This window comes from Callospermophilus lateralis, chromosome 4 (genome assembly GCF_048772815.1).
Source record: "Callospermophilus lateralis isolate mCalLat2 chromosome 4, mCalLat2.hap1, whole genome shotgun sequence".
In the NCBI taxonomy this organism is placed as follows: domain Eukaryota; kingdom Metazoa; phylum Chordata; class Mammalia; order Rodentia; family Sciuridae; genus Callospermophilus; species Callospermophilus lateralis.
The window spans coordinates 136,473,190-136,485,882 of NC_135308.1; positions in this window are offsets into that span (position 1 = coordinate 136,473,190).

Here is a 12,693-nt window from a genome sequence, read left to right on the forward strand (position 1 = left end):
ATCATTGAAGCCTCAGTTGCTTACTGAGGAGGGCCAATGAATCAGAAAATATGATATGGGAGTATTAAACAACACAATATTCTGGCACTTGTAAAACAATAAGGAAATTTATATTCAGTATTATTGCAATAGGTGTCCATACTGGTGCCACATGATAGAAACATAACAAAGAGACCTAGAGATTGATAAACAACTGGAAGAGTAAGGGCACTTGATGGATGGAAAATTATCAAAAGGAAACATCCATGGGAGAACAAAATCTTCTCTTAATTGAATAAACAGAATTCTTGCCAAAGGGAGATAAGTATTTATACACTGAAGGTGGTAAATGAGGAACTTGATTAGCTGTCAAGGTGATCAGATATCAATGGCAGGTGGGCAGTTTCTGACTTAGCAATATTCTTGCTAAAAACCAAGCACTTCAGACCCAGCAAGGACAGGACAGAAAAAGAAGGCCAAAGTCAAGGCCTAGGTGAGAAGATGACTCAGAGGGACCTAACAAAAGCTGGTTAAGTAGAGAGTCATTGTCAATAACATGCTTTAGAATCTCCAGGGATGACAATAACTTAACCAATGAAAAAAGAAATTCATTTCTCTTTAATCTCAGCTTAGGGCTAAAGTAAGGTTCCATGACCTCTAGAAAACAAACTCCTATCTTATTGCTATTTTATCTTTAAGACATGGCTTGTGATACCTGGTTCAAAATGGTTCCATGGCCTTCAGCAAAGAGGTACATATCCCTGCCAGCATAAAGAAGAAACAATGAAGTCTACTCTTGTCCCATAAGCATATTTACTAGAATCACACATGCTGGATTCCCTTATATTCTGCTGTTCAGAATATAGCCAGATAACCATTCCCATCTTCAAGAAATGCAAAATTTATTCTGAGTGGCTATATAGCCTAAGGACAAAATGATGAATGCATGTTTTGACACAAGTAGCTTCTTCTGTTATAAAATCAGAAACACTCTTAGAGCAAGAGCTTTAGAACAGGCAGAAGACACTCTTGCTGACAGCTCTTTATTTTTTTTTCATAAATTCAATAAGATATGAGGTTGATATGAGGACAGAAAATTGATTGACCAAGATAAACCCCAGTTCTGTCCTCACAAACAGAACTCCACTTCTATTCTCAAAAAAGAGGTAAATTGTCCTTTTATTCTTAATTTAAGCCTTGAAATAATAAATGGTTTGGGTATGGTGCCCTCTGTAGCCCCATGTTTTTGTTGCTTTGTAACTAAAGGACTCAACCAGAACAACTGTAGAGAGGAGGAAAAGTATTTAAGGACTCACAGTTTCAGAGGTCTCAATCCACAGACAGCAGGATCCATTCCTCTGGGCTCAAGGTGAGGCAGGACATCATGGTAGAAGAGTGTGGCAGAAGTGAAGCAGCTCACAGGATGATCAGGGAGCAGAGAGAGAGACTCCACCTTCAGATACAAAATATATACCCCAAAGCCACACCCCCAATGAACCACTTCCTCCAGCCACACCCCACCTGCCTCCAGTTACCACTTAGTTAATCCCTATCAGGGGCTTAATTCATTGATTGGGTTAAGAATCTCACAACCCAATCACTTCACCTGTGAACCTTCTTGCATTATCTCACACATGAGCTTTTGGGGGACACCTGGCATCCGAACCCTAACTCCCCAATACCACAATTTTGTATAAAATGTAACTTACAGGCAAAAGATTGACTTCAGAATATGGGACATCTTGAATGGGGGGAAGGTATCAGAAATTCCCAAAAACTTTTCACCTCACTGCTTCTTATAATTTCAATAATTATGCAATTTAACCAAATACCTCCAAATCTAAAGACACAAAATAATAGCTACTATTCTTTCATTCATGAGTTTTGGCTCATGAAATCAGGCAGGACTCAGCAGGCTGACTCACCTATGTACCGATTGCTGCTGTCTGGGTAGATTTCCTCAGCCAAAGGGATTCAACTTGGCCTTGCATATTTGGATGTCAACTGGGACACTCAAGTTCTCCTCTACATGATTTCTCACAGATTCTCTTCTTCCAGGTGCTTTCTCTTCATAGTACATCTTAGAAGGGTAATTCAGACTTCTTCACACAGCCGGTATCTTCCAAGAAAGTAAATATGAAGGTGAAAGAATTAGATTCATTAACCCAGAAGTCACCTAGAATTCTTCCATCATACCCAATTTGTCAAAGTCATTTGGCCAGCCTAGATTTATTGGACAGTTAACAGATGCTATCTCTTGATGAGAAGAATGCATCCACAGGTAGGATTTGACACAGTGGCGGGCATCTTGTAGATAGATTTCTAGTCACAGCAACTTATGACCTAATCCCCAAGTCAAAATACACTGATAGTCTCATAAAGCCCCAAAGTCTCATTTGATTATTCAGATTTTAAGTCTGCAAAAAAAAAAAAAAAAACTGTTGTGGATCTCCAACAGTTTTGAAAATAAATAGGGTTCCGCTTGATCCAGAGACCTATGAAATAAAAATAAAAATTATCTTCCTCTCCCCACACCCCACAACCCACACCCAGTTCACTGTACAGGTTGTGCCACTCATTTCTGCTCCCTGAACTGCTGCTTGAATTGTTCAGCTCTTACTGGACTATCTGATATGGCCTCATTAATTCATCTGTGTGTGGGGGTCAGTGCTAGTTTTTGAGTGACCTTGGTTCTGAGCCAGAGATCTTTCTTATTTCTTGTAATCTTTCATTCTCTAGCTCTTCTCTCTCTTGCCATGCAGCCTGGGCAGAAGACACTGGAGTCTTTTCCACAAACAAGTTTCTAAAAATTAAAAAATAAAATCCTGACATGAGGCAACAAAATCCTCTACATCACTTTCATCACATTATTTTTCTCAAATCAAGCGAAGTTTAGACTCAAGAAGAGAGGAAACAGATATTCTAACTTGATGGGAAGAGCAGTATACATACATAAAAATGAAAGAAATTATTGGAAATCATCTTTGCACTGTTAATCTTCAGGCCTTCATGTTCATTCAACAAATTACATTGTATTCTGCCACTTTTTACTAAAAGCAGACTTTGGAGAACTCTTCATTATTAGTTTTTTTCTAAAGACCTTGACCAATCTCAGAACTTCTTCATAATCTTTATGCTTGGCCAACATAATGCGACTAGGTTGTCTTTGTTCTTCTTGGTATGGATTTAACTATAAAAGAAGACATCAAAACTTTCATATAGAATAATTAGGTCATATTTTAATGTCAAATGGAAGTATATGAATTCTCATTAATGTAAGGCACTAACACAAAGTGACAGAAATTGAATAAGTAGTAAGGAGTATGTGCCTGGCAGTTGCTTCCCCAAATCGTTTATATTATTATAGAAGTTTTGGATTATATCTTCCTTGGTAAAATATGGTGGAATTCCACATTTATTCAAACTGATCAGAATTTCAAATCCATATTCTAATAGCTATTGTTAAAATGTGCATTAAATTGTATCAAGGTCCATGTGCAGAGAAGAAATATTTTTCTGATTCATGTGCTGTTCGGAGTATAGATGCAATATTTGACCAAATCCTGTTATCACTTTCAGGAAAGGACATTGATAATGGCAAGAAGGTCACTGAAGTAATCTTAGAAGTATGTGTTATGATGAAAATAGACATTTAAGTTTGTATAGCTGGAGAGCAAGGAGAACAATGTTAGCAACCATCTTAATTATAAGTTTGTGTGAATAGTAATATTTCATATTGTGTCAGAAAGTCAATCAGAAACAGTGGTAGGAAATTCAAAGTAGTACATCTTTTCTCAAGTTAAAAAAAAAAAAAGAGTTTTGAACCAACAGAGCCACAAAATAATCGTACTTCAGGTAATGAGTTTCCGCTCACAGGAATTATAGTCCTGATTCAATATTTTGCACAGAGTAGATGCCTAATATATACATACTTTTTTATAAAAATGAAATGTTGAATGTCTACCTAAAAGGGCAAAGTTGGGAAAAAAAAAACAATCTTCAATGAGCAGGAGGAAGAAATAAGAATAGTCTCTGAAATCCTTCAACTGTAAACCTAAGATTCTCAAAAAAGGAAGAATCCTTGTATCTTATCTAAAAAGGATTATTAGTGAAAGAAACAGAACAGTCATGTTTTAAAACTGTCACATATCTGCCAGCATGGGCCTTTGAGGAAATTACAGTGCAGCTGCAGTACAACACACTGAAAGGGCATTTTAGAGCAGCAGTGACATTTCATCTTACTCACTATCATTGTCATTCTTGTCATTTTTCCCCTTAGAAGTATTTATAATAATGTGTATGTCTTTTTAGTTTTCTGTTCGGCTTTCATGCTTATTAGAGGTTATGTGTTGTAGACCAATGACCATACATTCTTAATTTTCCCTGTATTAAGCTCAAGTAGGAACCAAATAGATGTTAACTCAAAGTTATTTTCAAGATGATTTACTTCCAAAGATTATTTTTTTCCATAACTTCATACACTAAAACCGATATCTCCAGCTTGCATAATTTAATATAAGAAAACACAATTATTACGAATATATAAACACATACACATATATACACACATATACAATACAAATTACAATAATTTCATACAAGAAATGAAGCTACCTCTCCTCAGGCCTTAACATTGCAGATATTAATTTAATAATGAAAGTGAAATTATTCATAAGATATCTCAGGAAAGAAATGGATCCTTCAAAGCACATACAAGTTTTATTTTGAAATGATTTTTAGAATTACAGAAATCTATAGTAAATAGTGGGCATTTGAGAAGTGCCAGTTCCATCATTCACACACACACAGTTTTTCTTTTGTCAGTAGCAAGTGGTGCCCAGAAAGGAATAATCAAGAAATTTCATTTTCATGAGTGCATATTATAATTCTAGTCCCCCATATATTTTGATAGGGACAATATTGTTTCTCAGACCCAGAAAATAATATCAGTTATCAATCTTTACTCACTTCGATGCCTATTATCAATATTTCAAACTGATTGTTTTTTGGATTAATGTAGAGTTTGTTTTTTCTCCCTTGTGAAAGGATGTATTGTGCAAATATACCCGACAAATCATCGCTAAGGCACCACCTATAATATTGTCTTTATAGAAGTGATATCTGCCCTACTCACCAATAAATTATCATCCTTGTCAATAAATCCCCATTAAAATAATATTATTTTCTTGAAGTTGGAATTTTCAAAGTTGAATAAGAACAGTTTTATTGATCCATGCATTTCTACTTTTAAAACTGGCATCTTGGCTTGCATGAATCAAACAGTCATTTATGGAATAGCAGCAGCATAAATAGGACATTGGATAATATATAGAAAACACTTTTAAAATAAATCAGTGCACTTAAACTTCACTTAAAATATAAATTTGGATGCTCACTCTCAGGAATCAGGAAAAAATAAAGGAATATCAAGTAATTTTAGTGTACTTGTTAAGAACACCGTCTTTGACATCGAATAAAATAGCTTTGCTTGTTTAAAATTGTAAAAACCAAAGCAAGTTTATTTATTAGTTAAGTAGTTGTATAAAATGTCAACATGTAGGTGAATATCCAACTCTCAGGTCATTGCATCCATTAAATGAAATAATGTACATAAATCATTAAGCAAAGAATCTGACAAATAATAATCTCTTAATACATAACAATTGTCATTACTAGTATCAGTTTAAAATATTTTCAGATCAGTTGAAAAAAAGTATCCTCAATAGCTACAAATATAAAATTAATTGAAAGTTTGCTAATTTAGGTTATTTCACCTGAGATAGTTTTTTTTTTCTTTTTTGCCTCGGTTATTTATATATTTTATTTTATTTTTTATAGTTTAGATGGATACAATACCTTTATTTCATTTATTTATCTTTATGTGGTGCTGAGGATCAGCCCCAGGGCCTCACCTGTGCTAGGCAAGTGCTCTGTCACTGAGCTACAACCCCAGCCCTGCCTGGGTTATTTAAATACAGCACCCATATTTCACTTTGTAGTAGTAGCTAAAGGCATAATTTAACTTGCTGTTTAAAATACACTTACTCAGCTCCTCTCCTGAATTCACAGCCAGAGGTCAACTACAAGGTCATGGTGAAAAACTATCTATGGAATTTGAGAATTTACTTTCCATATGGATAAAAATAGTGAAGTAAGGTTTATCTTTTTTCTTTCCCAAATTACAGAGAAAATATGACATTATTCTAAGAAGCCCAAAGGGAAAACAAAACTGCCCTTTTGTCTTATGATTACTTCCCTTAATTTCAGGTTTAAAGAAAGACTGGTTGGAGAAATACAAAAAAAACTAGCTAAAATGACTTTAGGGGAAATTGAGTAAAAAAGTATATTTTCATGAAATATTTAATACAATGATACATAAATCATCACACTAAAACTTGAATTGTAAGTTGACTCAGGAAGTTACAAAGGTTAAAGCTTAGACAAGTAATAAATGAGGAACACATCCTGGTTACCTTGAGGGGAGGTGGTAGATCAGGACAGAGGTTTTCTACAGAACTGATTTATTAGTGCTCTCAAGCAAAAACGTACTAAGAATCTTGTTCATAAAGTTCTCCTGCTGTTAATTCACGCTGTTTCTATTTGCATGGATGCTGTGTGTGTATATTAGACTCCTGGACACAGATATACCATAGAAAAGTAAAACAATCTTTTTCCTAAGTAATAGAGAATTATTATATATCTAGTTCTCAATTTTAACTCTGCTATAGAATGTTTCTAAAATAACTACGGATACTACAAAGATTGAGACAGGCAGCTGTGTTTTGTATCAAAAGGAAAGAAACCACTATCCATCTTTGCCATCCAAGTTCATACTTAGAAAATTATCTTTGATTGCTTTGCTACTCAAACCCCATATACTTATCCACCCAGTCTTGTCAATTTTACCTCCAATATCTTTCCTGTCGGTCTCCTGTCTTTCAGGATCCCTGCATAAATCAGTTCACATAATTTTACCTTTAACTCATTTTTGGCACGATCTCCTGACTGTTGTTCCTAAAACCCAGCCTTTCCTTCTCCAGTTCTTTCTCAAAACCACAAAAATTATTCTGAAGATACCTCACTGATCACATTGCTTATGTGATCCAATGTCTTTAAAGTTTCCCTCTGAAGAAAAATAACAGCCACAATATTTTAACTCAAAGAAATAAGAAATCAATAAACCTCACATCATTTAATCCAGACAACAAATTTTGTGTCTGGCAACTACAAGTACTGAAGTATTTATTCTTACTTAAGGTTGTAAACTGGATGATTTTGAAGGTGATAATTAACTTCCTGTGACATCACTGAACTAGAGCTAATGAGCTCAGCCTGCTGAGGAGGATTTTGGATATTCTTCAGAACATAAGCAAAGGCAAACTGATGAAGAGAGAAAAAGTATTTAATAATAAAATGAATTGATTTGAACAGATTCATATCAAATTAAAAAGCAAAACTTTGATTTTTCAGCACATCATTGGGTACCACTCAATTCCAAACTGTCCCTTAATGATCTCTCATTCTTCCCAGCTAGCACCACAACTCCTCTCTACCCTCCTCTCCAAGATATGAATTTTAAGGGAAACAGAATCTTAGATCACATTTCTTACACAGTTTACGTACACACATGCTAATTTGGGAGAGGATTTTGATTTCTGGTTTTTGCCTGCATGCTTTTCCTCTGTTTTACTTTGAGTGAAATTTCTACTGTTATTAGATTGGTTATTTGAAATGGTACTGTGCAGAATTAGAATAGACAAGAATAAAGAAAATAGAAGATCAACAAACAGCTATATCCACATATGTGAGCTAATGCTCAGGGAAGGGAATTACTCAAGAAACTTGGAAAACCTGAAAGTGTAGCAGAAATAGATGAAACAATCTAGTCTGGGGGAATATAGTCCCTGAAGGCTCTTTTGAACTTTTCTTTTGGAACTATCAGCTAAGATGCCTTTTCGTTCCCTGGAATGGTAAATTGTAAAACCCATGTGAGCTCTGGCTGCATGCAGCCATCTTCCCTGGGGCACAGACATAGTTTTCTGAAATTGGAGAAGATGAGGCTAAACAGAGAAACTGAGCCACAAGATGGAGAGGTAATTACCAAACCATTGTTTTAGTCCTTTCATTTAACTGTGTGGACCAGTTGCCCCCACTGGCTTTTCAGTGTAACCAATCAAAAACTTCATTTTTTTCTTTCCCTCTCAGGTTCATGCTAATTTGCCTTATTTTCTCAGTCTTCACAGTTGAAATTATCCTAGTTAATACTGGAATAAAAAACACTTTGGGAGTTTATTATAGTTAGTTTATAAATATGTTGAGTAAATGAAGGAGATATTAATATGAATTATTTTGATTATGATTTTCGTGGCTGGATTATGATCCATTATAGCACCACTCCTCTAAGAGTGACCTTGTGGATTAAAGTTAAAGTTACAGAAACAATGTAGTCCAGTTCTTAAAGCAAAAAAAAATTGTTTTTAGCAAGATTGGGTTTAAATTCTGACTCTCAGTTTTTTCCTACATGACATTATAAAATTTACTGAATTCTCTAAACCTTATTTTGTGTGTAAAACTAGGATTCTAATCACATCATTATATTTTGTGGGATTTAAATAATATGATGAATGAAAATGTCCCTGAAAGCATTGCACAATGAATGCTAACTACTGCAAATGTTGTCATTGTTTTTAATATAATTTAAATGTTGTATGGGTAATCATCACGGGCAATTAAGATAGTAATAACAGCACAGGAAATTTACATCAATGAGAGTGAGAAATTTTTCACTTCTGCTATACAAATTTTAAATAGTAATGAATATTTTTTAAAAAGAAAAATTGTGACTCTTATGCAAATATAAAATGAAAATATATCAGATTTATTATGTTAAATAATAAAGGGATTAGTTACATGTAAAAAAAACCAAAGAGGTTCAGGCAGAATTCAAAGAACAAAAGTATATGTATAGAGAAAGCTGAAATGAATTTGTAAAATCATGCAATATTGATCAGTAGATATAGCAATAAAAATTTCCTCCAAACCAAATTCAACTACATTTGTACATAGAAGAATCATTTGCATTATTATGAGTTTATACAATCGACAGAGGTACAGAATATATCAAAGAAAATGAAATTTTCATATCTGCCTAATACCAAATAACCCCAGAAGGAGGCACTAGACAATGGTCAGCATTTTCTTGAAGACATTCAATGATTCTTTTGTTTTTTTTGTTTTTGTTTTTTTTTTTTTTTTTTTTGGTCCATTTCAAAGATTTCCACAAGTTTTCTAACATTATGCTTTCAGAAACTCACTGTATCATTCACTACCTTATAAGCTACCCTAATCACCTTTTGGAATTTGTACCTCAAATTTTATTATCCTAATGTTCTCTCTATTTTTTAAACTTTAAGCAAAAAAAAAAAAAAAAAAGAAATATTAACACTCTTGACCACAATAAATACAAAGGTTTGAAAATACAAAGGTTTCCCCATGTATTCCCAATCCTCAAATATTGATTATTTGCTTTTCTGAGTACCACTACTATGGGTAATACCTGTAGCATTGGTTATTCTTCATTTCTGGGCATTTTCTCTTGGGAGCACTTCTTCACATTTTTATACCCCCAATCAGAAGTACAAATTATTTCATATGACAGCGTAATCTATCACTGGTCCCAATGTTTTTTCCATCCTCATTCACCACAGTTCTTCATCCCTGCCTTCACTTTTAGCTAAACTTATCTCTGTTCATAGAACAAATCCTGGGTGACTTTATATCTCTTTTTATAATATCCCTTCATCAATAATGTTCCTTCCTTCAAATGTGAATGTTCAAAAGTTTCATTTCTGAAATCTAATTGCTTTGCTTCAAATTCTAGTCCTGTCTCTTGTTTTTAGTAATCTAACCTCTCTGTAATTCAGTTTTCTCATTTGTAATACATCAGTCTTCTTGAGAGTTTCATTCTTATAATTAAATGAGATAAAAGCACTTGATAAAATTTCTGGCTTCTAATTAGCAATCATTAGTCATTAACAATGATCACCACCATCACTGTTACCATCATTCTCTAAGAACCACAAGGCTCCATTTACCAAAAGTTTTGCCCTAAATCAGTGAATAGAAAATATAAAAAGCTTTTGGCTAAGAACCCTCATTGTTTTTAGACAAGGGGGTTCTTGTCTGAAAAGGTTCAGTAGAGGTATGAATTCATGGATCTTTCCACAAACTACTTCCTCACTCCTGGCATCCCCTTCCAAAGTAGAATTCCAACTTCAGTGATGTATTTGCCTTTCCTTAACCTTTCAACTAGTTCACACCATGACAGCTACAATGTTGACTTCCCTTTGGGATCATATTTTATGTGATAAGATTTATCATTCCCCAGGTTTTTATTTTGTGCTTAACTTTAATTTGTCATATTCTTTGTGGTATCATTATTATTAATTCTACCTTTATAGTAAAAAAAAATAAAGAAAAGAAAAGAAACTGTGCTGTCCAAGATCTCTAGTTCTCCACCAGAAACTCACTGCTGCAGTTTCTTGAAGGTTATATACAAAGGAATTGTTCCATAGAAGAACTTCAAGCCTCAGGGCTGTGTCCTAGTGAACTGGAGAGCATTGTGGGAAGCTAAGAGACTTTTTTTTTTTTTGGTTGGAGTACTGGCAGAAATTTTAGGCAACCAGAGAATGCCATCTTTTTAAAATTTTTTGTATACTATTTAAGGTTTTTTCCAAAAAATCCTATCATAGACTCTCACCTGATCACAGCCTTCTAGATGCCATAATTCAGATGGCAACAAAAAATTTAAAAAGGAAGATGGGTCACAAGACCCATAACTAGCCTAGTTTAAGGGAGGAATAGCTAGGCATTTCATATAACAAAGGTTGGAGTTATTTTCTCAGATAAGCAACAACTTGGATACATGTTTCCATAGCAGCTACCTGTTTGAAGTGATCTCAACAGGAAGCCTGTGAATTCTCTAAACTCTAAATCTAAAGATTCATTCCAGCAAGACTTAATGGCTTCTATTCTCTTGAAATCAATCACTCTTTCATTGGATAACAATTTATTAAAGGGAGAGTTACCTTGCTAATAATAGGAGATAAAATAGTGAACAAAATAGACATGACGATATATGCCCTCACAGGGCACATAAATCAGGAAGGGAGTCAGACACTGAAAGAAGAATTTACTCCCCAAAGAGTGAATATGGCTTCTACAAGAGAAGTGAAATGTGCTGAGAACTGAGGAAAGTTAAGAGCAGTTGAACAACAGAGGCAACTAATGGGACCACGCAGGTTGAAGAAGGGTATTCTGGAGAAAATGTCATCTGTGTTGAAATTCACAGAATGACTACAGATTTACCTAGGAACCTTGAAGCAAGAGCAGAGGAGGCTGAAAGCAGGAATAATAGGATCAAAAATGCTCATACCATTACAAATTCTACTTGTCAAAAAAAAGACGTTTTTTTCCATATTTTACAGTTTTACTTTATGAAGCATATGAGAACCAGAATAGTACATTTTTGTCCAAGACTCAATGGAACTTTGGAGTTAATTTAATTGACTTAGTTATGAAAATTATATGAACCACGTGGTAATCAAATGCTAAAACCATCACCAGAGTTTCAAGAAGAAATATACAAATGTTTAGTATTGAGACACTTTGGATTTATACATGTGTGAAGAGGACTGTTTTGGTAAACTATTGATAGTTTCTCCTCTGAAGAAACCTGTGGCTTTATATGACCAGAGACTAAATATTTCAGCCCAATGAGTCAGAAAGATGGGAATGTTGGATGGTCAGGGATGGTGGCAAACTTCATTTTTATTATCTTATATGTCCATGATGGGATTTCCACTAGAATACACTCCTTGCATTCTCCTTAGTATCTATCCCTCCCCAGTTCCCCTAACACACACACACACACACACACACACACACACACACACTTATTCTCAAAGTAGATGAAATTATTTGTATAATGATAATTTCAGAGAAATAACTGAATATATTAAGCCCAATCAGTACATCTGTGTCTTCTCTGAATTGGGCGGCCATTGTTCTCCCTATGAAAGATGACTGGCTGTCTTCACAGCAAAGCACAAGAGGAATAGAGATACCAATTTTTCTGTCAAATATTCTGTATTTGTTTGGTGTCCTATCATAAACTTTGTGAAAGATAGCATAAGATGAGTTACACAGGGAAGTAATCTGACTAATGTGATTTCCAAGTTATACAGAACATTCCTGAAGAAACTTTAAAAGGATCAAATTCTTTCCAAATTTAGAGCCTCTTTCTAGCCATCTTTAGAAAAAGGAGTTTCAATTCATTCAAACAATAAATATTTAGTATAACTATTTAATATTTTTCTTACTGAGTCCCTATCTTGTGCCACATATTGTTTAAGGCATTGAAGATAAGTTAATGAAACAGATAAAAAAATCTTTTCATGTGTGCATGTTTTGGTGCAGGTGGAGGTGAGCACATAATATGTTGATGGTGAGTGCTAAGAGAGAAAACAGCACAGAGGTGGGGAATATAAATGCCTGAAGATGGGAAATGAAAGGAGTCCATGACCATGAAAGCATATAAGGTCACACTAGACAGGAGAGCCCCATAAGCAGGCTAAACTTTGAACCACTTTAAGCCAAATTTCTTTAAGTATATACTTAGCATCTATTTCTAGGAGAATCTAAGTAGCAAATAGG